This window comes from Danio rerio, chromosome 16 (assembly GCF_052040795.2).
Source record: "Danio rerio strain M-AB ecotype USA chromosome 16, GRCz13ab, whole genome shotgun sequence".
Taxonomy (NCBI): Eukaryota; Metazoa; Chordata; class Actinopteri; order Cypriniformes; family Danionidae; genus Danio; species Danio rerio.
The window spans coordinates 25296390-25321467 of record NC_141036.1 but is presented as its reverse complement, the minus strand read 5'-3'; the positions used below and the strand labels follow the sequence as shown (position 1 = coordinate 25321467).

Here is a 25078-nt window from a genome sequence, read left to right as displayed (position 1 = left end):
TCACAGTTATAGCGCCACCTGCTGACAGGAGGAAGTTTGGCATAAATCTGTGATTTTCTTAGATTTTTTTTTATATATCGGCTTAAATTATTATTGTTCGCTGTTCTCTGTCATCGTAAGGTCACCGGGCGGCGGTGAGCCCGGGTGCGAGGTCCCTTTCATCGCTGCTTGCAGCTTTAATTATTATTATTATTATTATTATTATTATTCCGCCCCCTATCGGGGCACTTTTGAGGGTCTAAACATGCCCGAAAACTCATGAAAATTTGCACACACACCAAACGCGGTGTAAATAGCAGGTTGATATGGGTCTCGGAAGTGGGCGTGGCAAAATGACTCGACAGCGCCACCTAGAAAAATTAAACGGACGAGCCCCCGATACACGAATCACGCACATGCACAAAAATTGGCACACACCTCAAACATGCCAAACCATACGAAAAAGTCTCTTGGAGCCATATCTCAAACCCAACAGGAAGTCGGATATTTTTAACTTCCTGTGGCGAAAAAGTGGCGTTTTTGCCATTTCCAGGCGTTGTATTTTAACGAACTCCTCCTAGGCATTTTATCCGATCGACACCAAAATTGGGTTTTGTCATCTAAAGGCCTTGGCGATGTTAAATTGCGAAGCTTTAGAGTTTTCGTCGATGGGCGTGTCTGTGGCGCCCTTGCAAACTTTGATGATTCGCCACAAAACAGGAAGTCGTTATAACTCAGGCATGCATTATCCGATCTGCTTCAAAATTCACACGCTTGATAAGCGTCCTGACCTGAACACGTTTACATGCCAATATCCAGATATAAATATAGCGCCACCTGCTGGCCACAGGAAATGACATGATTTACGGAGTAATAAACTCCTCCCACAAATTTTTTTGTATCAACACCAAAATTGGGTAGTGTTATCTGAAAGCTCTAGCGATAATATATTGTGAAGATCTAGAGTTTTCGCAGAGGGGCGTGTCCGTGGCGGTATGACAAACCTCAACGCTTCGCCATGGAACAGGAAGTCCTTATAACTCAACCACACAATGTCCGATCTGCCTGAAACTTCACATGGTTGATAAACGTCATCTCTTGAACACATCCACATAACAATATTGAAGTGGGCGTGGCAAAATGATTTGACAGCGCCACCTAGAATAATTAAATGGACGAGCCCCTGAGCTACGAATCACGCACATGCACGAAAATTGGCACACACCTCAAACATGGCAAAACATACGAAAAAGTCTCTTGGAGCCATATCTCAAACCCACCAGGAAGTCGGATATTTTTGACTTCCTGCCGCGAAAAAGTGGCGTTTTTGCCATTTCCAGGCGTTGTATTTTAACGAACTCCTCCTAGGGATTTTATCCGATCGACACCAAAATTGGGTTTTGTCATCTAAAGGCCTTGGCGATGTTAAATTGCGAAGCTTTAGAGTTTTCGTTGATGGGCGTGTCCGTGGCGGCCTCGCAAACTTTGACGATTCGCCACAAAACAGGAAGTCGTTATAACTCAGGCATGCATTATCCGATCTGCTTTAAATTTCACACGTTTGATAAGAGTCCTGACCTAAACACGTTTACATGCCAATATCCAGATATAGCTATAGCGCCACCTGCTGGCCACAGGAAATGACATGTTTTACATCGTGACAAACTCCTCCCACAAATTTTTTCGTATCAGCACCAAATTTGAGTGGTGTCATCTGAAAGCTCTATCGGTGATATATTGTAAAGATCTAGAGTTTTCGCAGAGGGGCGTGTCCGTGGCGGCATGACAAACCTCAACGCTTCGCCATGAAACAGGAAGTCCTTATAACTTAACCACACAATGTCCGATCAGCCTGAAACTTCACATGGTTGATTAAATTCATCTCCTGAAGACATCTAAATGCTAATATTGAGTCACAGTCATAGCGCCACCTGCTGACAGAAGGAATTTTGCCTTATAACTTAACCACACAATGTCTGATCTGCCTGAAACTACACATGGTTGATTAAATTTCTCTTCTGAAGACATTTAAAAGCCAATATTGAATCTGTCATAGTGCCACCTGCTGGCAGAAGGTAGTTTGGCTTATAACTCAGCCAGACAATGTCTGAACAGCTTGAAACTTCAACTGGTTAATTAAAATCCACTCCTGAAGACATCTACATGCCAATATTGATTGACAGTCTTAGCGCCACCTGCTGACAGAAGGAATTTTGGCTTATAACTCAGCCACACAATGTCTGACCTGCCTGTAACTTTACATTGTGGATAAAAGTCCTCTCCTAAACACATCTACATAATAATATTGAGTCTGTCATAGCGCCTCCTGCTGGCAGAATGTAGTTTGGCTTATAACTCAGCCAAACAACATCCGATCTGCCTGAAAATTCACATGGTTGATAAGACTCTTCTACTGAAGGCATCTACATAACAATTTTTAGTCACAGTTATAACGCCACCTGCTGACAGGAGAAAGTTTGGCATAAATCTGTGATTTCTCTGGTTATTTATATAAATCGGCTTAAATTAATATTGTTCGCTGTTCTCTGTCATCGTAAGGTCACCGGGCGGTGGTGAGCCCGGGTGCGAGGTCCCTATCATCGCTGCTTGCAGCTTTAATTATTATTATTATTCCGCCCCCTATCGGGGCACTTTTGAGGGTGTAAACATGCCCGAAAACTCATGAAAATTTGCACACACACCAAACGCGGTGTAAATAGCAGGTTGATATGGGTCTCGGAAGTGGGCGTGGCAAAATGACTCGACAGCGCCACCTAGAAAAATTAAACGGACGAGCCCCCGATCCACGAATCACGCACATGCACGAAAATTGGCACACACGTCAAACATGCCAAAACATACGAAAAAGTCTCTTGGAGCCATATCTCAAACCCAACAGGAAGTTGGATATTTTTGACTTCCTGCAGCGAAAAAGTGGCGTTTTTGCCATTTCCAGGCGTTGTATTTTAACGAACTCCTCCTAGGGATTTTATCCGATCAACACCAAAATTGGGTTTTGTCATCTAAAGGCCTTGGCGATGTTAAATTGCGAAGCTTTAGAGTTTTCGTCAATGGGCGTGTCCGTGGCGGCCTCGCAAACTTTGACGACTCGCCACAAAAAAGGAAGTCGTTATAACTCAGGCATGCATTATCCGATCTGCTTCAAATTTCACACGTTTGATAAGAGTCCTGACCTGAACACGTTTACATGCCGATATCCAAATATAGTTATAGCGCCACCTGCTGGCCATAGGAAATGACATGTTTTACACTGTAACAAACTCCTTCCACAAATTTTTTCGTATCAGCACCAAATTTGAGTGGTGTAATCTGAAAGCTCTAGCGATGATATATTGTGAAGATCTAGAGTTTTCGGAGAGGGGTGTGTCCGTGGCGGCATGACAAACCTCAACGCTTCGCCATGGAACAGGAAGTCCTCATAACTCAACCACACAAAGTCCGATCAGCCTGAAACGCCATATGGTTGATAAAAGTCTGTCCCTGAACACATTCACATAACAATATTGAAGTGGGCGTGGCAAAATGACTCAACAGCGCCATCTATAAAAATTAAACGGACGAGCACCTGATCTACGAATCACGCACATGCACGAAAATTGGCACACACCTCAAACACGCCAAAACATACGAAAAAGTCTCTTGGAGCCATATCTCAAACCCAACAGGAAGTCAGATATTTTTAACTTCCTGCGGCGAAAAAGTGGCGTTTTTGCCATTTTCAGGCGTTGTATTTTAACGAACTCCTCCTAGGGATTTTATCCAATCGACACCAAAATTGGGTTTTGTCATCTAAAGGCCTTGGCGATGTTAAATTGCGAAGCTTTAGAGTTTTCATCGATGGGCAAGTCCTTGGCGGCCTCGCAAACGTTGATAATTCGCCACAAAACAGGAAGTCGTTATAACTCAGGCATGCAATATTCGATCTGCCTCAAAATTCACACGTTTAATAACAGTCCTGACCTGAACACGTTTACATGCCGATATCCAGTTACAGTTATAGCGCCACCTGCTGGCCACAGGAAATGACATGTTTGACACTGTAACAAACTCCTTCCACAAACTTTCCCGTATCAGCACCAAAATAGAGTGGTGTCATCTGAAAGCTCTAGCGATGATATATTGTGAAGATCTAGAGTTTTTGCAGAGGAGCGTGTCTGTGGTGGCATGACAAACCTCAACGCTTCGCCATGGAACAGGAAGTTATTATAACTCAACCACACAATGTCTGATCTGCCTGAAACTTCACATGATTGATAAAAGTCCTCTTCTGAACACATCCACATAACAATATTGAGTCAGTCATAGCGCCACCTGCTGGCAGGAGGTAGATTGGCTTATAACTCAACCACACAATGTCTGATCTGCCTGAAACTTCACATGGTGGATTAAATTCCATATCTGAAGACATCTACATGCCAATCTTAAGTCACAGTTATAGTGCCACCTGCTGGCAGATGGTAGTTTGCAGTATAACTCAACCACACAAAGTCTGATCTGGCTGAAACTTCACAAGGTTGATAAAAGTCCTCTCCTGAACACATCTACATAACAACATTGAGTCTGTCATAGCGCCACCTGCTGACAAAAGGCAGTTTGGCTTATAACTCAGCCAAACAATGTCCGATCTGCCTAAAACTTCACATGGTTGATAAGTTTCCTCTCCTGAAGACATCTACACGCCAATCATGAGTCACAGTTATAGCGCCACCTGCTGATAGGAGGAAATTTGGCATAAATCTGTGATTTTCTTAGATTTTTTTTAATATATCGGCCTAAATTATTACTGTTCGCTGTTCTCTGTCATCCTGTGGCCACCGGGTGGCGGTGAGCCCGGGTGCGAGGTCCCTATCATCGCTGCTTGCAGCTTTAATTAGGGACCGAGCACCGAACGGTGCAAGGCCCTATTGGAATTGCTCCGTTTATTATTATTATTATTCTTCTCTCCAATGAATCGCGATTTTGAGGGGCTAAACATGCCCGAAAACTCACGCAACTTTGCACACGCCTCAGAAGTGGCGAAAATTTACGTTTTTTATGGGCTTCGGAAGTGGGAATGGCAAAATGACTCGACAGCGCCACCTAGAAAAATTAAACGGACGAGCCCCTGATCCACGAATCACGCACATGCACGAAAATTGGCACACACCTCAAACATGCCAAAACATACGAAAAAGTCTCTTGGAGCCATATCTTAAACCCAACAGGAAGTTGGATATTTTTGACTTCCTGCGGCGAAAAAGTGGCGTTTTTGCCATTTCCAGGCGTTGTATTTTAACGAACTCCTCCTAGGGATTTTATCCGATCGACACCAAAATTGGGTTTTGTCATCTAAAGGCCTTGGCGATGTTAAATTGCGAAGCTTTAGAGTTTTTGTCGATGGGCGTGTCCGTGGCGGCCTCGCAAACTTTGACGATTCGCCACAAAACAGGAAGTCGTTATAACTTAGGCATGCATTATCCGATCTGCCTCAAAAATCACACGTTTGATAAGAGTCCTGACCTGAACACGTTTACATGCCAATATCCAAATACAGTTATAGCGCCACCTGCTGGCTACAGGAAATGACATGTTTTACATCGTAACAAACTCCTCCCACAAATTTTTTCGTATCCGCACCAAATTTGAGTGGTGTTATCTGAAAGCCCTAGCAATGATATATTGTACAGATCTAGAGTTTTCGCAGAGGGGTGTGTCCATGGCGGCATGACAAACCTCAACGCTTCGCCATGGAACAGGAAGTCCTTATAACTCAACCACACAATGTCCGATCTGCCTGAAACTTCACATGGTTGATAAAAGTCCTCTCCTGAACACATCCTCATAACAATAATGAAGTGGGCGTGGCAAAATGACTCGACAGCGCCACCTATAAAAATTAAACGGACGAGCCCCTGATCTACAAATTAGGCACATGCACGAAAATTGGCACACACCTCAAACACGTCAAAACATACGAAAAAGTCTCTTGGAGCCATATCTCAAACCCAACAGGAAGTCGGATATTTTTAACTTCCTGCGGCAAATAAGAGGCATTTTTGCCATTTCCAGGCGTTGTATTTTAACGAACTCCTCCTAGGGATTTTATCCTATCGACACCAAAATTAGGTTTTGTCATCTAAAGGCCTTGGCGATGTTAAATTGCGAAGCTTTAGAGGATTTGTCGATGGGCGTGTCCGTGGCGGCCTCGCAAACTTTGACGATTCGCCACAAAACCGGACGTGATTATAACTCAGACATGCATTATCCGATCTGCCTCAAAATTCACATGTTTAATATAAGTCCAGACCAGAACACGTTTACATGCCGATATCCAGATACAGTTATAGCGCCACCTGCTGGCCACAGGAAATGTCATGATTTACAGAGTAATAAACTCCTCCCACAAATTTTTTCGCATCAGCACCAAATTTGGGTTGTATTATCTGAAAGCTCAAGCGATGATATAATGTGAAGATCTAGAGTTTTTGAAGAGGGGCGTGTCCGTGGCGGCATGACAAACCTCAACGCTTCGCCATGGAACAGGAAGTTCTTATAACTCAACCACACAATGTCTGATCTGCCTGAAACTTCACATGGTTGATAAAAGTCCTCTCCTGAACAAATATACATAACAATATTGAGTCAGTCATAGCGCCACCTGCTGGCAGAAGGTAGTTTGGCTTGTAACTCGGCCACACAATGTCCGATCTGCCTGAAACTTCACATGGTTGATGAAAGTCCTCTCCTGAGCACATCTACATAATAATATTGAGTCTTTAATAGCGCCACCTGCTGGCAGAATGTAGTTTGTCTTATAACACAATCTCCACACAATCTCATATCTGCCTGAAACTTCACATGGTTGATAAAAGTCCACTCCTGAACACATCCACATAACAATATTGAGTCAGTCGTAACGCCACCTGCTGGCAGAAGGTAGTTTGGCTTATAACTCAGCCAAACAATGTCCGATCTGCCTGAAAATTCACAGGTTAGATGAGATGCCTCTCCTAAAGACATCTACATGCCGATCTTGAGTCACAGTTATAGCGCCACATGCTGACAGGAGGAAGTTTGGCATAAATCTGTGATTTTTCTCAGGTTCTTTATATATATCGGCTGAAACTAATATTGTTCGCTGTTCTCTGTTATCCTGAGGCTACCGGGCGGCGGTGAGCCTGGGTGCGAGGTCCCTATCATCGCTGCTTGCAGCTTTAATTATTATTATTCTTCTCTCCAATGAATCGCGATTTAGAGGGGCTAAACATGCCCGAAAACTCACGCAACTTTGCACACGCCTCAGAAGTGGCGAAAATTTACGTGTATTATGGGTCTCGGAAGTGGGTGTGGCAAAATGACTCAACAGCGCCACCTAGAAAAATTAAACGGACGAGCCCCCGATCCACGAATCACACACACGCACGAAAATTGGCACACACCTCAAACACACCAAAACATACGAAAAAGTCTCTTGGAGCCATATCTCAAACCCAACAGGAAGTCGGATATTTTTCACTTCCTGCAGCAAAAAAGTGCCATTTTTGCCATTTCCAGGCGTCGTATTTTAACGAACTCCTCCTAGGGATTTTGTCCGATCGACACCAAAATTGGGTTTTGTCATCTAAAGGCCTTGGCGATGTTAAATTGCGAAGCTTTGGAGTTTTCGTCGATGGGCGTGTCCGTAGCGGCCTCGCAAACTTTGACGATTCGCCACAAAACAGGAAGTCATTATAACTCAGGCATGCATTATCCGATCTGCTTCAAATTTCACACGTTTGATAAGAGTCCTGACCTGAACACGTTTACATGTCCATATCCAGATATAGCTATAGCGCCACCTGCTGGCCACAGGAAATGACATGTTTTACATCGTGACAAACTCCTCCCACAAATTTTTTCGTATCAGCACCAAATTTGAGTGGTGTCATCTGAAAGCTCTATCGGTGATATATTGTGAAGATCTAGAGTTTTTGGAGAGGGGCGTGTCCGTGGCGGCATGACAAACCTCAACGCTTCGCCATGGAAGAGGAAGTCCTCATAACTCAACCACACAAAGTCCGATCAGCCTGAAACTTCATATGGTTGATAAAAGTCCTCTCTTAAACATATCCTCATAACAATAATGAAGTGGGCGTGGCAAAATGGCTCGACAGCGCCACCTATAAAAATTAAACGGACGAGCCCCTGATCTACGAATCACGCACATGCACGAAAATTGGCACACACCTCAAACACGCCAAAACATACGAAAAAGTCTCTTGGAGCCATAACTCAAACCCAACAGGAAGTTGAATATTTTTAACTTCCTGCGTTAAATAAGTGGCATTTTTGCCATTTCCAGGCTTTGTATCTTAACGAACTCCTCCTAGGGATTTTATCCGATCGACACCAAAATTGGGTTTTGTCATCTAAAGGCCTTGGCGATGTTAAATTGCGAAGCTTTAGAGGTTTTGTCGACGGGCGTGTCCGTGGCGGCCTCGCAAACTTTGACGATTCGCCACAAAACAGGAAGTCGTCATAACTCAGGCATGCATTATCCGATCTGCCTCAAAATTCACACATTTAATAACAGTCCTGACCTGAGTACGTTTACATGCCAATATCCAGATACAGTTATAGCGCCACCTGCTGGCCACAGGAAATGTCATGATTTACAGAGTAATAAACTCCTCCCACAAATTTTTTCGTATCAGCACCAAATTTGGTTGGTTGTTATCTGAAAGCTCTATCGTTGATATATTGTGAAGATCTAGAGTTTTTGCAGAGGGTCGTGTTTGTGGTGGCATGACAAACCTCAACGCTTCGCCATGGAACAGGAAGTCCTTATAACTTAACCACACAATGTCCGATCAGCCTGAAACTTCACATGGTTGATTAAATTCCTCTCCTGAAGAAATCTACATTGCAATATTAAGTCACAGTCACAGCACCACCTACTGACAGAAGGAAGTTTGGCATAAATCTGTGATTTTCTCAAGTTTTTTATATATATCGGCTTAAGATATTATTGTTTACTGTTTTCTGTCATCCTGAGGCAACCGGGCGGCGGTGAGCCTGGGTGCGAGGTCCCTATCATCGCTGCTTGCAGCTTTAATTAGGGACCGAGCACCGAAACGGTGCGTAGGCCCTATTGGAATTGCTCCGTTTTTTATTATTATTATTAGGGACCGAGCACCGAAACGGTGCGTAGGCCCTATTGGAATTGCTCCGTTTATTAGGGACCGAGCACCGAAACGGTGCGTAGGCCCTATTGGAATTGCTCCGTTTTTTATTATTATTATTATTATTATTATTATTATTCCGCCCCCTATCGGGGCACTTTTGAGGGTCTAAACATGCCCGAAAACTCATGAAAATTTGCACACACACCAAACCCGGTGTAAATAGCAGGTTGATATGGGTCTTGGAAGTGGGCGTGGCAAAATGACTCGACAGCGCCACCTAGAAAAATTAAACGGACGAGCCCCCGATCCACGAATCACGCACATGCACGAAAATTGGCACACACCTCAAACACGCCAAAACATACGAAAAAGTCTCTTGGAGCCATATCTCAAACCCAACAGGAAGTCGGATATTTTTAACTTCCTGCTGCAAAAAAGTGGCGTTTTTGCCATTTCCAGGCGTCGTATTTTAACGAACTCCTCCTAGGGATTTTATCCGATCGACACCAAAATTGGGTTTTGACATCTAAAGGCCTTGGCGATGTTAAATTGCGAAGCTTTAGAGTTTTCGTCGATGGGCGTGTCCGTGGCGGTCTCGCAAACTTTGACGATTCGCCACAAAACAGGAAGTCGTTATAACTCAGGCATGCATTATCCGATCTGCCTCAAAATTCACACGTTTGATAAGAGTCCTGACCTGAACAAGTTTACATGCCGATATCCAGATACAGTTATAGCGCCACCTGCTGGCCACAGGAAATGACATGTTTTACATTGTAACAAACTCCTCCCACAAATTTTTTCGTATCAGCACCAAATTTGGGTTGTGTTATCTGAAAGCCCTAACGATGATATATTGTGAAGATCTAGAGTTTTCGCAGAGGGGCGTGTCCGTGGCAGCATGACAAACCTCAACGCTTCGCCATGGAACAGGAAGTCCTTATAACTCAAGCACACAATGTCCGATCTGCCTGAAACTTCACATGGTTGATAAAAGTTCTCTCCTGAACACATCCTCATAACAATATTGAAGTGGGCGTGGCAAATTGACTCGACAGCGCCACCTAGAAAAATTAAACGGACGAGCCCCCGATCCACGAATCACGCACATGCACGAAAATTGGCACACACCTTAAACACGCCAAAACATACAAAAAAGTCTCTTGGAGCCATATCTCAAACCCAACAGGAAGTTGGATATTTTTAACTTCCTGCGGCAAATAAGTGGCATTTTTGCCATTTCCAGGCGTTGTATTTTAACGAACTCCTCCTAGGAATTTTATCCTATCGACACCAAAATTTGGTTTTGTCATCTAAAGGCCTTGGCGATGTGAAATTGTGAAGCTTTAGAGGTTTTGTCGATGGGCGTGTCTGTGGCGGCCTCGCAAACTTTAACGATTCGCCACAAAACCGGAAGTCATTATAACTCAGGCATTCATTATCAGATCTGCCTCAAAATTCACACATTTGATAACAGTCCGGACCTGAATACGTTTATATGCTGATATCCAGATAGAGTTATAGCGCCACCTGCTGGCCACAGGAAATGACATGTTTTACGTTGTAATATACTCCTTCCGCAAACTTTATTATATCAGCACCAAATTTGAGTGATGATATTTGAAAACTCTAGCGATGATATATTGTAAAGATCTAGAGATTTTGCAGAAGGGCGTGTCCGTGGCGGCATGACAAACCTCAACGCTTCGCCATGGAACAGGAAATGCATATAACTCAACCACACAATGTCCGATCTCCCTGATACTTCACAAGGTTGATCATATTCCTCTCCTGAACACATCAACATAACAAAATTGAGTCTGTCATAGCGCCACCTGCTGGCAGAAGGTAGTTTGGCTTGTAACTCGGCCACACAATGTCCGATCTGCCTGAAACTTCACATGGTTGATAAAAGTCCTCTCCTAAGCACATCTACATAATTATATTTAGTCAGTCATAGCGCCACCTGCTGGCAGAAGGTAGTTTGGCTTATAACTCAGCCACACAATCTCTGATCTGCATGAAACTTCATATGGTTGATAAAAGTCCTCTCCTGAACACATCCACATAACAATATTGAGTCAGTCATGGCGCCACCTGCTGGCAGAAGATAGTTTGACTTATAACTCAGCCACACAAAGTCTGACCAGCCTGAAAATTTACATGGTTGATTAAAATCCTCTTCTGAAGACATCTACATGCAAATCTTGAGTCACAGTCATAGAGCCACCTGCTTACAAGAGGAAGTTTGGCATGAATGTTAGATTTTCTCATGTTCTTTATATATATCGGTTTAAATTATTATTGTTCGCTATTCTCTGTCATCCTGAGGCCACTGGGCGGCGGTGAGCCCGGGTGCGAGGTCCCTATCATCGCTGCTTGCAGCTTTAATTATTCTTCTTCTTCTTCTTCTTCTTCTTCTTCTTCTTCTTCTTCCGCGGAATGAATCGCGGTTTTGAGGGGCTAAACATGCCCGAAAACTCACGCAACTTTGCACACGCCTCAGAAGTGGCGAAAATTTACGTTTGTTATGGGCTTCGGAAGTGGGCGTGGCAAAATGACTCGACAGCGCCACCTAGAAAAATTAAACGGACGAGCCCCCGATCCACGAATCACGCACATGCACGAAAATTGGCACACACCTCAAACATGCCAAAACATACGAAAAAGTCTCTTGGAGCCATATCTCAAACCCAACAGGAAGTCGGATATTTTTAACTTCCTGCGGCGAAAAAGTGGCGTTTTTGCCATTTCCAGGCGTTGTATTTTAACGAACTCCTCCTAGGGATTTTATCCGATCGACACCAAAATTGGGTTTTGTCATCTAAAGGCCTTGGCGATGTTAAATTGCGAAGCTTTAGAGTTTTCATCGATGGGCGTGTCCGTGGCGGCCTCGCAAACTTTGACGATTCGCCACAAAAGAGGAAGTCGTTATAACTCAGGCATGCATTATCCGATCTGCCTCAAAATTCACACGCTTGATAAGCGTCCTGACCTGAACACGTTTACATAACGATATCCAGATATAGTTATAGCGCCACCTGCTGGCCACAGGAAATGACATGATTTACGGAGTTACAAACTCCTCCCACAAATTTTTTCGTTTCAGCACCAAATTTGAGTGGTGTTATCTGAAAGCTCTAGCGATGATATATTGTGAAGATCTAGAGTTTTCGCAGAGGGGCGTGTCCATGGCGGTATGACAAACCTCAACGCTTCACCATGGAACAGGAAGTCCTTATAACTCAACCACACAATGTCCGATCTGCCTGAAACTTCACATGGTTGATAAACGTCATCTCTTGAACACATCCACATAACAATATTGAAGTGGGCGTGGCAAAATGACTCGACAGCGCCACCTAGAAAAATTAAACGGACGAGCCCCCGATCTACGAATCACGCACATGCACAAAAATTGGCACACACCTCAAACATGGCAAAAAATATGAAAAAGTCTCTTGGAGCCATATCTCAAACCCAACAGGAAGTCGGATATTTTTAACTTCCTGTGGCGAAAAAGTGGCGCTTTTGCCATTTTCAGACGTTGTATTTTAACGAACTCCTCCTAGGGATTTTATCTGATAAACACCAAAATTGGGTTTTGTCATCTTAAAGCCTTGGCGATGTTAAATTGCGAAGCTTTAGAGTTTTCATCGATGGGCGTGTCCGTGGCGGCCTCGCAAACTTTGATTCGCCACAAAACAGGAAGTCGTTATAACTCTGGCATGCAATATTCGATCTGCCTCAAAATTCACATATTTAATAACAGTCCTGACCTGATCAGGTTTACGTGCCGATATCCAGTTACAGTTATAGCGCCACCTGCTGGCCACAGGAAATGACATGTTTGACACTGTAACAAACTCCTCCCACAAACTTTCCCGTATCAGCACCAAAATAGAGTGGTGTCATCTGAAAGCTCTAGCGATGATATATTGTGAAGATCTAGAGTTTTTGCAGAGGGGCGTGTCTGTGGTGGCATGACAAACCTCAACGCTTCGCCATGGAACAGGAAGTCCTTATAACTCAACCACACAATGTCCGATCTGCCTGAAACTTCACATGATGGATAAAAGTCCTCTCCTGAACACATCTACATAACAATACTGAGTCAGTCATAGCGCCACCTGCTGGCAGAATGTAGTTTGTCTTAAAACACAATCTCCACACAATCTCTGATCTGCCTGAAACTTCACATGGTTGATAAAAGTCCGCTCCTGAACACATCCACATAACAATATTGAGTCAGTCATAACGCCACCTGCTGGCAGAAGGTAGTTTGGCTTATAACTCAGCCACACAATGTCCCATGTGCCTGAAACTTCACATGGTTGATAAGATTCCTCTCCGGAAGACATCTACATGCCAATCTTAAGTCACAGTTATAGCGCCACCTGCTGACAGGAGGAAGTTTGGCATAAATCTGTGATTTTCTTAGATTTTTTTTTTATATATCGGCTTAAATTATTATTGTTCGATGTTCTCTGTCATCGTAAGGTCACCGGGCGGCGGTGAGCCCGGGTGCGAGGTCCCTATCATCGCTGCTTGCAGCTTTAATTATTATTCTTCTTCTTCTTCTTCTTCTTCTTCCGCGGAATGAATCGCGGTTTTGAGGGGCTAAACATGCCCGAAAACTCACGAAACTTTGCACACGCCTCAGAAGTGGCGAAAATTTACATTTGTTAAGGGCTTCGGAAGTGGGCGTGGCAAAATGACTCGTCAGCGCCACCTAGAAAAATTAATCGGACGAGCCCCCGATATATATGAATCACGCACATGCATGAAAATTGGCACACACCTCAAACACACCAAAACATACGAAAAAGTCTCTTGGAGCCATATCTCAAACCCAACAGGAAGTCGGATATTTTTAACTTCCTGCGGCGAAAAAGTGGCATTTTTGCCATTTCCAGGCGTTGTATTTTAACGAACTCCTCCTAGGGATTTTATCCGATCGACACCAAAATTGGGTTTTGTCATCTAAAGGCCTTGGCGATGTTAAATTGCGAAGCTTTAGAGTTTTCATCGATGGGCGTGTCCATGGCGGCCTCGCAAACTTTGACGATTCGCCACAAAACAGGAAGTCGTTATAACTCAGGCATGCATTATCAGATCTGCCTCAAAATTCACACGCTCGATAAGCGTCCTGACCTGAACACGTTTACATGCCAATATCCAGATACAGTTACAGCGCCACCTGCTGGCCACAGGAAATGACATAATTTACGGAGTAATAAACTCCTCCCACAAATTTTATCGTATCAGCACCAAAATTGGGTAGTGTTATCTGAAAGCTCTAGCGATGATATATTGTGAAGATCTAGAGTTTTCGCAGAGGGGCGTGTCCGTGGCGGTATGACAAACCTCAACGCTTCGCCATGGAACAGGAAGTCCTGATAACTCAACCACACAATGTCCGATCTGCCTGAAACTTCACATGGTTGATAAACGTCATCTCTTGAACACATCCACATAACAATATTAAAGTGGGCGTGGCAAAATGACTCGACAGCGCCACCTAGAAAAATTAAACGGACGAGCCCCCGAGCTACGAATCACGCACATGCACGAAAATTGGCAAACGCCTTAAACATGCCAAAACATACGAAAAAGTCTCTTGGAGCCATATCTCAAACCCAACAGGAAGTCAGATAATATTAACTTCCTGCGGCGAAAAAGTGGCATTTTTGCCATTTCCAGCCGTTGTATTTTAACGAACTCCTCCTAGGGATTTTATCCAATCAACACCAAAATTGGGTTTTGTCATCTTAAAGCCTTGGTGATAATAAATTGCAAAGCTTTAGAGTTTTCATCGATGGGTGTGTCCATGGCGGCCTCGTAAACTTTGATGATTCGCCACCAAACAGGAAATCGTTATAACTCAGGCATGCAATATTCGATCTGCCTCAAAATTCACACATTTAATAACAGTCCTGACCTGATCAGGTTTACGTGCCGATATCCAATTACAGTTATATCGCCACCTGCTGGCCACAGGAAATGACATGTTTGACACTATAACAAACTCCTACCACAAACTTTCCTGTATCAGCACCAAAATAGAGTGAAGTCATCTGAAAGCTCTAGCGATGATATATTGTGAAGATCTAGAGTTTTTGCAGAGGGGCGTGTCTGTGGTGGCATGACAAACCTCAACGCTTCGCCATGGAACAGGAAGTCCTTATAACTCAACCACACAATGTCCGATCTACCTGAAACTTCACATGATTGATAAAAGTCCTCTCCTAAACACATCTACATAACAATATTGAGTCAGTCATAGCGCCACCTGCTGGCAGAGGGTAGTTTGGCTTGTAACTCGGCCACACAATGTCCGATCTGCCTGAAACTTCACATGGTTGATGAAAGTCCTCTCCTGAGCACATCTACATGATAATATTGAGTCAAAGTCATAGCGCCACCTGCTGGCAGAAGGAAGTTTGGCTTGTAAGTCGGCCACACAATGTCAGATCTGCCTAAAATGTCACATGGTTGATGAAAGTCCTCTCCTGAGCACATCTACATAATAATATTGAGTCTTTAATAGCGCCACCTGCTGGCAGAATGTAGTTTGTCTTATAACACAATCTTCACACAATCTCTTATCTGCCTGAAACTTCACATGGTTGATAAAAGTCCACTCCTGAAGACATCCACATAACAATATTGAGTCAGTCATAACGCCACCTGCTGGCAGAAGGTAGTTTGGCTTATAACTCAGCCACACAATGTCCCATGTGCCTGAAACTTCACATGGTTGATTAAATTACTCTCCTGAAGACATCTACATGCCAATCTTGAGTCACAGTTATAGCGCCACCTGCTGACAGGAGGAAGTTTGGCATAAATCTGTGATTTTCTTAGTTTTTTTTAAATATATTGGCTTATATTATTATTGTTCGCTGTTCTCTGTCATCGTAAGGTCACCGGGCGGCGGTGAGCCCGGGTGCGAGGTCCCTATCATCGCTGCTTGCAGCTTTAATTCTTCTTCTTCTTCTTCTTCTTCTTCTTCTTCCGCGGAATGAATCGCGGTTTTGAGGGGCTAAACATGCCCGAAAACTCACGAAACTTTGCACACGCCTCAGAAGTGGCGAAAATTTACGTTTGTTATGGGCTTCGGAAGTGGGCGTGGCAAAATGACTCGACAGCGCCACCTAGAAAAATTAAACGGACGAGCCCCCGATATACGAATCACGCACATGCATGAAAATTGGCACACACCTCAAACATGCCAAAACATACGAAAAAGTCTCTTGGAGCCATATCTCAAACCCAACAGGAAGTCGGATATTTTTAACTTCCTGCGGCGAAAAAGTGGCGTTTTTGCCATTTTCAGGCGTTGTATTTTAACGAACTCCTCCTAGGGATTTTATCCGATCGACACCAAAATTGGGTTTTGTCATCTAAAGGCCTTGGCGATGTTAAATTGCGAAGCTTTAGAGTTTTCGTCGATGGGTGTGTCCGTGGTGGCCTCGCAAACTTTGACGATTCGCCACAAAAGAGGAAGTCGTTATAACTCAGGCATGCATTATCTGATCTGCCTCAAAATTCACACGCTTGATAAGCGTCCTGACCTGAACACGTTTACATGCCAATATCCAGATACAGTTACAGCGCCACCTGCTGGCCACAGGAAATGACATGATTTACGGAGTAACAAACTCCTCCCACAAATTTTATCGTATCAGCACCAAATTTGAGTGGTGTTATCTGAAAGCTCTAGCAATGATATATTGTGAAGATCTAGAGTTTTCGCAGAGGGGCGTGTCTGTGGTGGCATGACAAACCTCAACGCTTCGCCATGGAACAGGAAGTCCTTATAACACAACCACACAATGTCTGATCTGCCTGAAACTTTACATGGTTGATAAACGTCATCTCCTGAACACATCCACATAACAATATTGAAGTGGGCGTGGCAAAATGACTCGACAGCGCCACCTAGAAAAATTAAACGGACGAGCCCCCGATCTACGAATCACGCACATGCACAAAAATTGGCACACACCTCAAACATGGCAAAAAATATGAAAAAGTCTCTTGGAGCCATATCTCAAACCCAACAGGAAGTCGGATATTTTTAACTTCCTGTGGCGAAAAAGTGGCGCTTTTGCCATTTTCAGATGTTGTATTTTAACGAACTCCTCCTAGGGATTTTATCTGATAAACACCAAAATTGGGTTTTGTCATCTTAAAGCCTTGGCGATGTTAAATTGCGAAGCTTTAGAGTTTTCATCGATGGGCGTGTCCGTGGCGGCCTCGCAAACTTTGATGATTCGCCACAAAACAGGAAGTCTTTATAACTCTGGCATGCATTATCCGATCTGCCTCAAAATTCACACATTTAATAACAGTCCTGACCTGATCAGGTTTCCGTGCCGATATCCAGTTACAGTTATAGCGCCACCTGCTGGCCACAGGAAATGACATGTTTGACACTGTAACAAACTCCTCCCACAAACTTTCCCGTATCAGCACCAAAATAGAGTGGTGTCATCTGAAAGCTCTAGCGATGATATATTGTAAAGATCTAGAGTTTTTGCAGAGGGGCGTGTCTGTGGTGGCATGACAAACCTCAACGCTTCGCCATGAAACAGGAATTTCTTATAACTCAACCACACAATGTCTGATCTGCCTGAAACTTCACATGATTGATAAAAGTCCTCTCCTGAACACATCTACATAACAATACTGAGTCAGTCATAGCGCCACCTGCTGGCAAAAGGAATTTTGGCTTTTAACTCGGCCACACAATGTCAGATCTGCCTAAAATGTCACATGGTTGATGAAAGTCCTCTCCTAAACACATCTACATAATAATATTGAGTCTTTCATAGCGCCACCTGCTGGCAGAATGTAGTTTGTCTTAAAACACAATCTCCACACAATCTCTGATCTGCCTGAAACTTCACATGGTTGATAAAAGTCTGCTCCTGAACACATCCACATAACAATATTGAGTCAGTCATAACGCCACCTGCTGGCAGAAGGTAGTTTGGCTTATAAGTCAGCCACACAATGTCCCATGTGCCTGAAACTTCACATGGTTGATAAGATTCCTCTCCGGAAGACATCTACATGCCAATCTTAAGTCACAGTTATAGCGCCACCTGCTGACAGGAGGAAGTTTGGCATAAATCTGTGATTTTCTTAGATTTTTTTTAATATATCGGCTTAAATTATTATTGTTCGCTGTTCTCTGTCATCGTAAGGTCACCGGGCGGTGGTGAGCCCGGGTGCGAGGTCCCTATCATCGCTGCTTGCAGCTTTAATTAGGGACCGAGCACCGAACGGTGCAAGGCCCTATTGGAATTGCTCCGTTTCTTATTAGGGACCGAGCACCGAAACGGTGCGTAGGCCCTATTGGAATTGCTCCGTTTTTTATTATTATTATTATTATTATTATTATTATTATTATTATTATTCCGCCCCCTACCGGGGCACTTTTGAGGGTCTAAACATGCCCGAAAACTCATGAAAATTTGCACACACACCAAACCCGGTGTAAATAGCAGGTTGATATGGGTCTCGGAAATGGGCGTGGCAAAATGACTCGACAGCGCCACCTAGAATAATTAAACGGACGAGCCCCCGATCCACGAATCACACACATGCACGAAAATTGGCACACACCTCAAACACGCCAAAACATACGAAAAAGTCTCTTGGAGCCATATCTCAAACCCAACAGGAAGTCGGATATTTTTGACTTCCTGCGGCGAAATAGTAGCGTTTTTGCCATTTGCAAGCGTTGTGTTTTAACGAACTCCTCCTAGGGATTTTATCCGATCGACACCAAAATTGGGTTTTGTCATCTAAAGGCCTTGGCGATGTTAAATTGCGAAGCTTTAGAGTTTTCGTCGATGGGCGTGTCCGTGGCGGCCTCGCAAACGTTGACGATTCGCCACAAAACAGGAAGTCGGTATAACTCGGGCATGCATTATCCGATCTGCCTCAAAATTCATACGTTTGATAACAGTCCTGACCTGAACACGTTTACATGCCGATATCTAGATACAGATATAGCGCCACCTGCTGGCCACAGGAAATGACATGTTTTACAGTGTAACAAACTCCTCCCACAAATTTTTTCGTATCAGCACCAAATTTGGGTTGTGTTATCTGAAAGCTCTAGCGATGATATATTGTGAAGATCTAGAGTTTTCGCAGAGGGGTGTGTCCGTGGCGCCATGACAAACCTCAACGCTTCGCCATGGAACAGGAAGTCCTTATAACTCAACCACACAATGTCCGATCTGCCTGAAACTTCACATGGTTGATAAAAGTCCTCTCCTGAACACATCCACATGACAATATTGAAGTGGGCGTGGCAAATTGACTCAACAGCGCCACCTATGAAAATTAATTGGACGAGCCCCTGATCTACGAATCACGCACATGCACGAAAATTGGCACACACCTCAAACATGCCAAAATATACGAAAAAGTCTCTTGGAGCCATATCTCATACCCAACAGGAAGTCGGATATTTTTAACTTCCTGCGGCGAAAAAGTGGCGTTTTTGCCATTTCCAGGCGTTGTATTTTAACGAACTCCCCCTAGGGATTTTATCCGATCGACACCAAAATTGGGTTTTGTCATCTAAAGGCCTTGGCGATGTTAAATTGCGAAGCTTTAGAGTTTTCATCGATGGACGTGTCCGTGGCGGCCTCACAAACTTTGACGATTCGCCACAAAACAGGAAGTCGTTATAACTCAGGCATGCATTATCCGATCTGCCTCAAAATTCACACGCTGGATAAGAGTCCTGACCTGAACACGTTTACATGCCGATATCCAGATAGAGTTATAGCGCCACCTGCTGGCCACTGGAAATGACATGATTTACAGAGTAACAAACTCCTCCCACAAAATTTATCGTATCAGCACCAAATTTGAGTAGTGTTATCTGAAAGCTCTATCGGTGATATATTGTGAAGATCTAGAGTTTTTGCAGAGGGGTGTGTCCGTGGCGCCATGACAAACCTCAACGCTTCGCCATGGAACAGGAAGTCCTTATAACTCAACCACACAATGTCCGATCTGCCTGAAACTTCACATGGTTGATAAAAGTCCTCTCCTGAACACATATACATAACAATATTGAGTCTGTCATAGCGCCACCTGCTGACAAAAGGAATTTTGGCTTATAACTCAGCCACACAATGTCTGACCTGCCTGAAACTTCACATTGTGGATAAAAGTCTACTCCTGAACACATAATAATATTGAGTCTGTCATAGCGCCACCTGCTGCCAGAAGGTAGTTTGGCTTATAACTCAGCCAAACAACGTCCGATCTGCTTGAAAATTCACAGGGTTGATAAGACTCTTCTACTGAAGGCATCTACATACCAATCTTTAGTCACAGTTATAGCGCCACCTGCTGACAGGAGAAAGTTTGGCATAAATCTGTGATTTTCTCAGATTTTTTTAATATATCGGCTTAAATTATTACTGTTCGCTGTTCTCTGTTATCCTGAGGCCACCGGGCGGCGGTGAGCCTGGGTGCGAGGTCCCTATCATCGCTGCTTGCAGCTTTAATTATTCTTCTTCTTCTTCTTCTTCTTCTTCCGCGGAATGAATCGCGGTTTTGAGGGGCTAAACATGCCCGAAAACTCACGAAACTTTGCACACGCCTCAGAAGTGGTGAAAATTTACGTTTATTATGGGTCTCGGAAAGGGGTGTGGCAAAATGACTCGACAGCGCCACCTAGAAAATTTAAACGGACAAGCCCCCGATCCACGAATCACGCACATGCACGAAAATTGGCACACACCTCAAACATGCCAAAACATACGAAAAAGTCTCTTGGAGCCATATCTCAAACCCAACAGGAAATTGGATATTTTTGACTTCCTGCGGCCAAAAAGTGGCGTTTTTGCCATTTCCAGGCGTTGTATTTTAACGAACTCCTCCTAGGGATTTTATCCGATTGACACCAAAATTGGGTTTTGTCATCTAAAGGCCTTGGCGATGATAAATTGCGAAGCTTTAGAGTTTTCGTCTATGGGCGTGTCCGTGGCGGCCTCGCAAACTTTAATGATTCGCCACAAAACAGGAAGTCGTTATAACTCAGGCATGCATTACCCGATCTGCCTCAAAATTCACACGCTTGATAAGAGTCCTGACCTGAACACGTTTACATGCCGATATCCAGATACGGTTATAGCGCCACCTGCTGGCCAAAGGAAATGACATGTTTTACAGTGTGACAAACTCCTCCCACAAATTTTATCGTATCAGCACCAAATTTGAGTGGTGTTATCTGAAAGCTCTAGCGATGATATATTGTGAAGATCTAGAGTTTTCGCAGAGGGGCGTGTCCATGGCGCCATGACAAACCCCAACGCTTCGCCATGGAACAGGAAGTCCTTATAACTCAACCACACAATGTGCGATCTGCCTGAAACTTCACATGGTTGATAAAAGTCCTCTCCTGAACACATCCACATAACAATATTGAAGTTGGCGTGGCAAAATGACTCGACAGCGCCACCTACAAAAATTAATCGGACGAGCCCCCGATATACGAATCACGCACATGCACGAAAATTGGCACACACCTCAAACATGCCAAAACATACGAAAAAGTCTCTTGGAGCCATATCTTAAACCCAACAGGAAGTCGGATATTTTTAACTTCCTGCGGCGAAAAAGTGGCGTTTCCAGGCGTTGTATTTTAACGAACTCCTCCTAGGGATTTCATCTGATCGACACCAAAATTGGGTTTTGTCATCTAAAGGCCTTGGCGATGTTAAATTGCGAAGCTTTAGAGTTTTCATCGATGGGCGTGTCCGTGGCGGCCTCACAAACTTTGACGATTCGCCACAAAAGAGGAAGTCGTTATAACTCAGGCATGCATTATCCGATCTGCCTCAAAATTCACACATTTGATAACAGTCCTGACCTGAATACGTTTATATGCTGATATCCAGATAGAGTTATAGTGACACCTGCTGGCCACAGGAAATGACATGTTTTAAATTGTAATACACTCCTTCCGAAAACTTTATTATATCAGCAGCAAATTTGAGTGATGTTATTTGAAAGCTCTAGCGATGATATATTGTGAAGATCAAGAGTTTTTGCAGAGGGGCGTGTCCGTGGCGGCATGACAAACCTCAACGCTTCGCCATGGAACAGGAAATGCTTATAACTCAACCACACAATGTCCAATCTGCCTGAAACTTCACATGGTTGATTAAATTCCTCTCCTGAAGACATCTACATGCCAACATCGAGTCACAGTCATAGCGCCACCTGCTGGCAACAGGAAATTACATATAACTCAGCCAAACAATGTCCGATCTGGCTGAAAATTCACACGGTGGATAAGATTCCTCTACTGAAGGCATCTACATGCCAATCTTGAGTCACAGTCATAGCGCCACCTGCTGACAAGAGAAAGTTTGGCATGAATGTGTGATTTTCTCAGGTTCTTTATATAAATCGGCTTAAATTAATATTGTTCGCTGTTCTCTGTCATCCTGAGGCCAACGGGCGGCGGTGAGCCCGGGTGCGAGGTCCCTATCATCGCTGCTTGCAGCTTTAATTAGGGACCGAGCACCGAACGGTGCAAGGCCCTATTGGAATTGCTCCGTTTATTATTATTATTCTTTTCCGGAATGAATCGCGATTTTGAGGGCCTTACCATGCCCGAAAACTCACGAAACTTTGCACACACCTCAGAAGTGGCGAAAATTTACGTTTGTTACGGGTTTTGGTAATGGGCGTGGCAAAATGACTCGACAGCGCCACCTAGAAAAATTAACCGGACAAGCCCCCGATCCACGAATCACGCACATGCAAGAAAATCGGCACACACCTCAAACATGCCAAAACATACGAAAAAGTCTCTTGGAGCCATATCTCAAACCCAACAGGAAGTCGGATATTTTTAACTTCCTGCGGCGAAAAAGTGGCGTTTTTGCCATTTCCAGGCGTTGTATTTTAACGAACTCCTCCTAGGGATTGTATCCGATCGACACCAAAATTGGGTTTTGTCATCTAAAGGCCTTGGCGATGTTAAATTGCGAAGCTTTAGAGTTTTCGTCGATGGGCGTGTCCATGGCGGCCTCGCAAACTTTGATGATTCGCCACAAAACAGGAAGTCGTTATAACTCAGGCATGCATTATCCGATCTGCCTCAAAATTCGCACGTTTGATAAGAGTCCTGACCTGAACAGGTTTACATGCCGATATCCAGATACAGTTATAGCGCCACCTACTGGCCACAGGAAATGACATGTTTTACACTGTAACAAACTCCTCCTACAAATTTTTTCGTATCAGCACCAAATTTGGGTGGTGTCATCTGAAAGCTCTAGCGATGATATATTGTGAAGATCTAGAGTTTTCGGAGAGGGGCGTGTCCGTGGCGGCATGACAAACCTCAACGGTTCGCCATGTAACAGGAAGTCCTTATAACTCAACCACACAAAGTCCGATCTGCCTGAAACTTAACATAGTTGATAAAAGTCCTCTCCTGAACACATCCCCATAACAATATTGAAGTGGGCGTGGCAAAATGACTTGACAGCGCCACCTATAATAATTAAACGGACGAGCCCCTGATCTACGAATCACACACATGCACGAAAATTGACACACACCTCAAACATGCCAAAACATACAAAAAAGTCTCTTGGAGCCATATCTCAAACCCAACAGGAAGTCGGATATTTTTAACTTCCTGCGGCAAATAAGTGGCATTTTTGCCATTTCCAGGCGTTGTATCTTAACGAACTCCTCCTAGGGATTTTATCCGATCGACACCAAAATTGGGTTTGGTCATCAAAAGGCCTTGGCGATGGTAAATTGCGAAGCTTTAGAGTTTTTGTCGATGGGCGTGTCTGTGGCGGCCTCGCAAACTTTGATGATTCGCCACAAAACCGGAAGTCATTATAACTCAGGCATGCATTATCCAATCTGCCTCAAAATTCACATGTTTAATAAGAGTCCATACCAGAACACGTTTACATGCCAATATCCAGATACAGTTATAGCGCGACCTGCTGGCCACAGGAAATTACATGATTTACGGAGTAACAAACTCCTCCCACAAATTTTATCGTATCAGCACCAAAACTGGGGTGGTGTTATCTGAAAGCTCTAGCGATGATATATTGTAAAGATCTAGAGTTTTCACCGAGGGGCGTGTCTGTGGCGGCATGACAAACCTCAACGCTTCGCCATGGAACAGAAAGTCCTTATAACTCAACCACACAATGTCCGACCTGCCTGAAACTTCACATGGTTGATAAAAGTCCTCTCCTGAACACATCTACATAATAATATTGAGTCTGTCATAGCGTCACCTGCTGGCAGATAGTAGTTTGGCTTACAAATTAGCCCCACAATGTCTGATCTGCCTGAAACTTTACATGGTTGTTTAAAATCCTCTCCTGAACACATGTACATAATAATATTGAGTCTGTCATAGCGCCACCTGCTGGCAACAGAAAGTTTGGCTTATAACTCAGCCACACAATGTCTGAACTGCTTGAAACTTCACATGGTTGATTAAATTCCTCTCCTGAACACATTTACATGCCAATATTAAGTCTGTCATAGCGCCGCCTGCTGGCAGAAGGTAGTTTGGCTTACAACTCAGCCCCACAATGTCTGATCAGCCTGAAACTTCACATGGTTTAGTAAAATCCTCTCCTGAACACATCTACATGCCAATATTGAGACACAGTCATAGCGCCACCTGCTGACTGGAGAAAGTTAGGCATAAATCTGTGATTTTCTCTGGTTCTTTTTATATATCGGCTTAAGTTATTATTGTTCGCTGTTCTTTGTCATCCGGAGGCCACGGGCGGGGGTGAGCCCGGGTGCGAGGTCCCTATCATCGCTGCTTGCAGCTTTAATTATTATTATTATTCTTCTCTCCAATGAATCGCGATTTTGAGGGGCTAAACAAGCCC

General features: G+C 43.9%; 1 protein-coding gene and 3 long non-coding RNA genes across 11 annotated transcripts in view; 2 read left to right on the top strand and 2 right to left on the bottom strand.

Moving 5' to 3' along the window:
- Positions 1 to 16130, bottom strand: part of LOC147840267 (uncharacterized) — a 19695-nt gene extending 3565 nt beyond the window's left edge. Inside the window, exons 1-2 of the long non-coding RNA XR_015511377.1 lie at positions 15834 to 16130; positions 6769 to 6902 (exon numbers count right to left, since the gene is read on the bottom strand). This is a non-coding gene — a long non-coding RNA (uncharacterized LOC147840267). The remainder of the gene's footprint in view (positions 1 to 6768; positions 6903 to 15833) is intronic.
- pbxip1b (pre-B-cell leukemia homeobox interacting protein 1b) overlaps positions 1 to 25078 on the top strand; it is a 99256-nt gene that overhangs the window by 60171 nt on the left and 14007 nt on the right.
- LOC148679578 (uncharacterized) lies at positions 16028 to 25078 on the top strand. Its single transcript, XR_015945018.1, has 3 exons — positions 16028 to 18002; positions 20156 to 20660; positions 22673 to 25078. It is a non-coding gene; the product is annotated as an uncharacterized LOC148679578 (long non-coding RNA).
- On the bottom strand, positions 16161 to 24449 carry LOC147840266 (uncharacterized). The gene is made up of 4 exons (XR_015511380.1): positions 24161 to 24449; positions 22975 to 23373; positions 20675 to 20925; positions 16161 to 18402 (listed from the first exon to the last, which is right to left on the bottom strand). It is a non-coding gene; the product is annotated as an uncharacterized LOC147840266 (long non-coding RNA).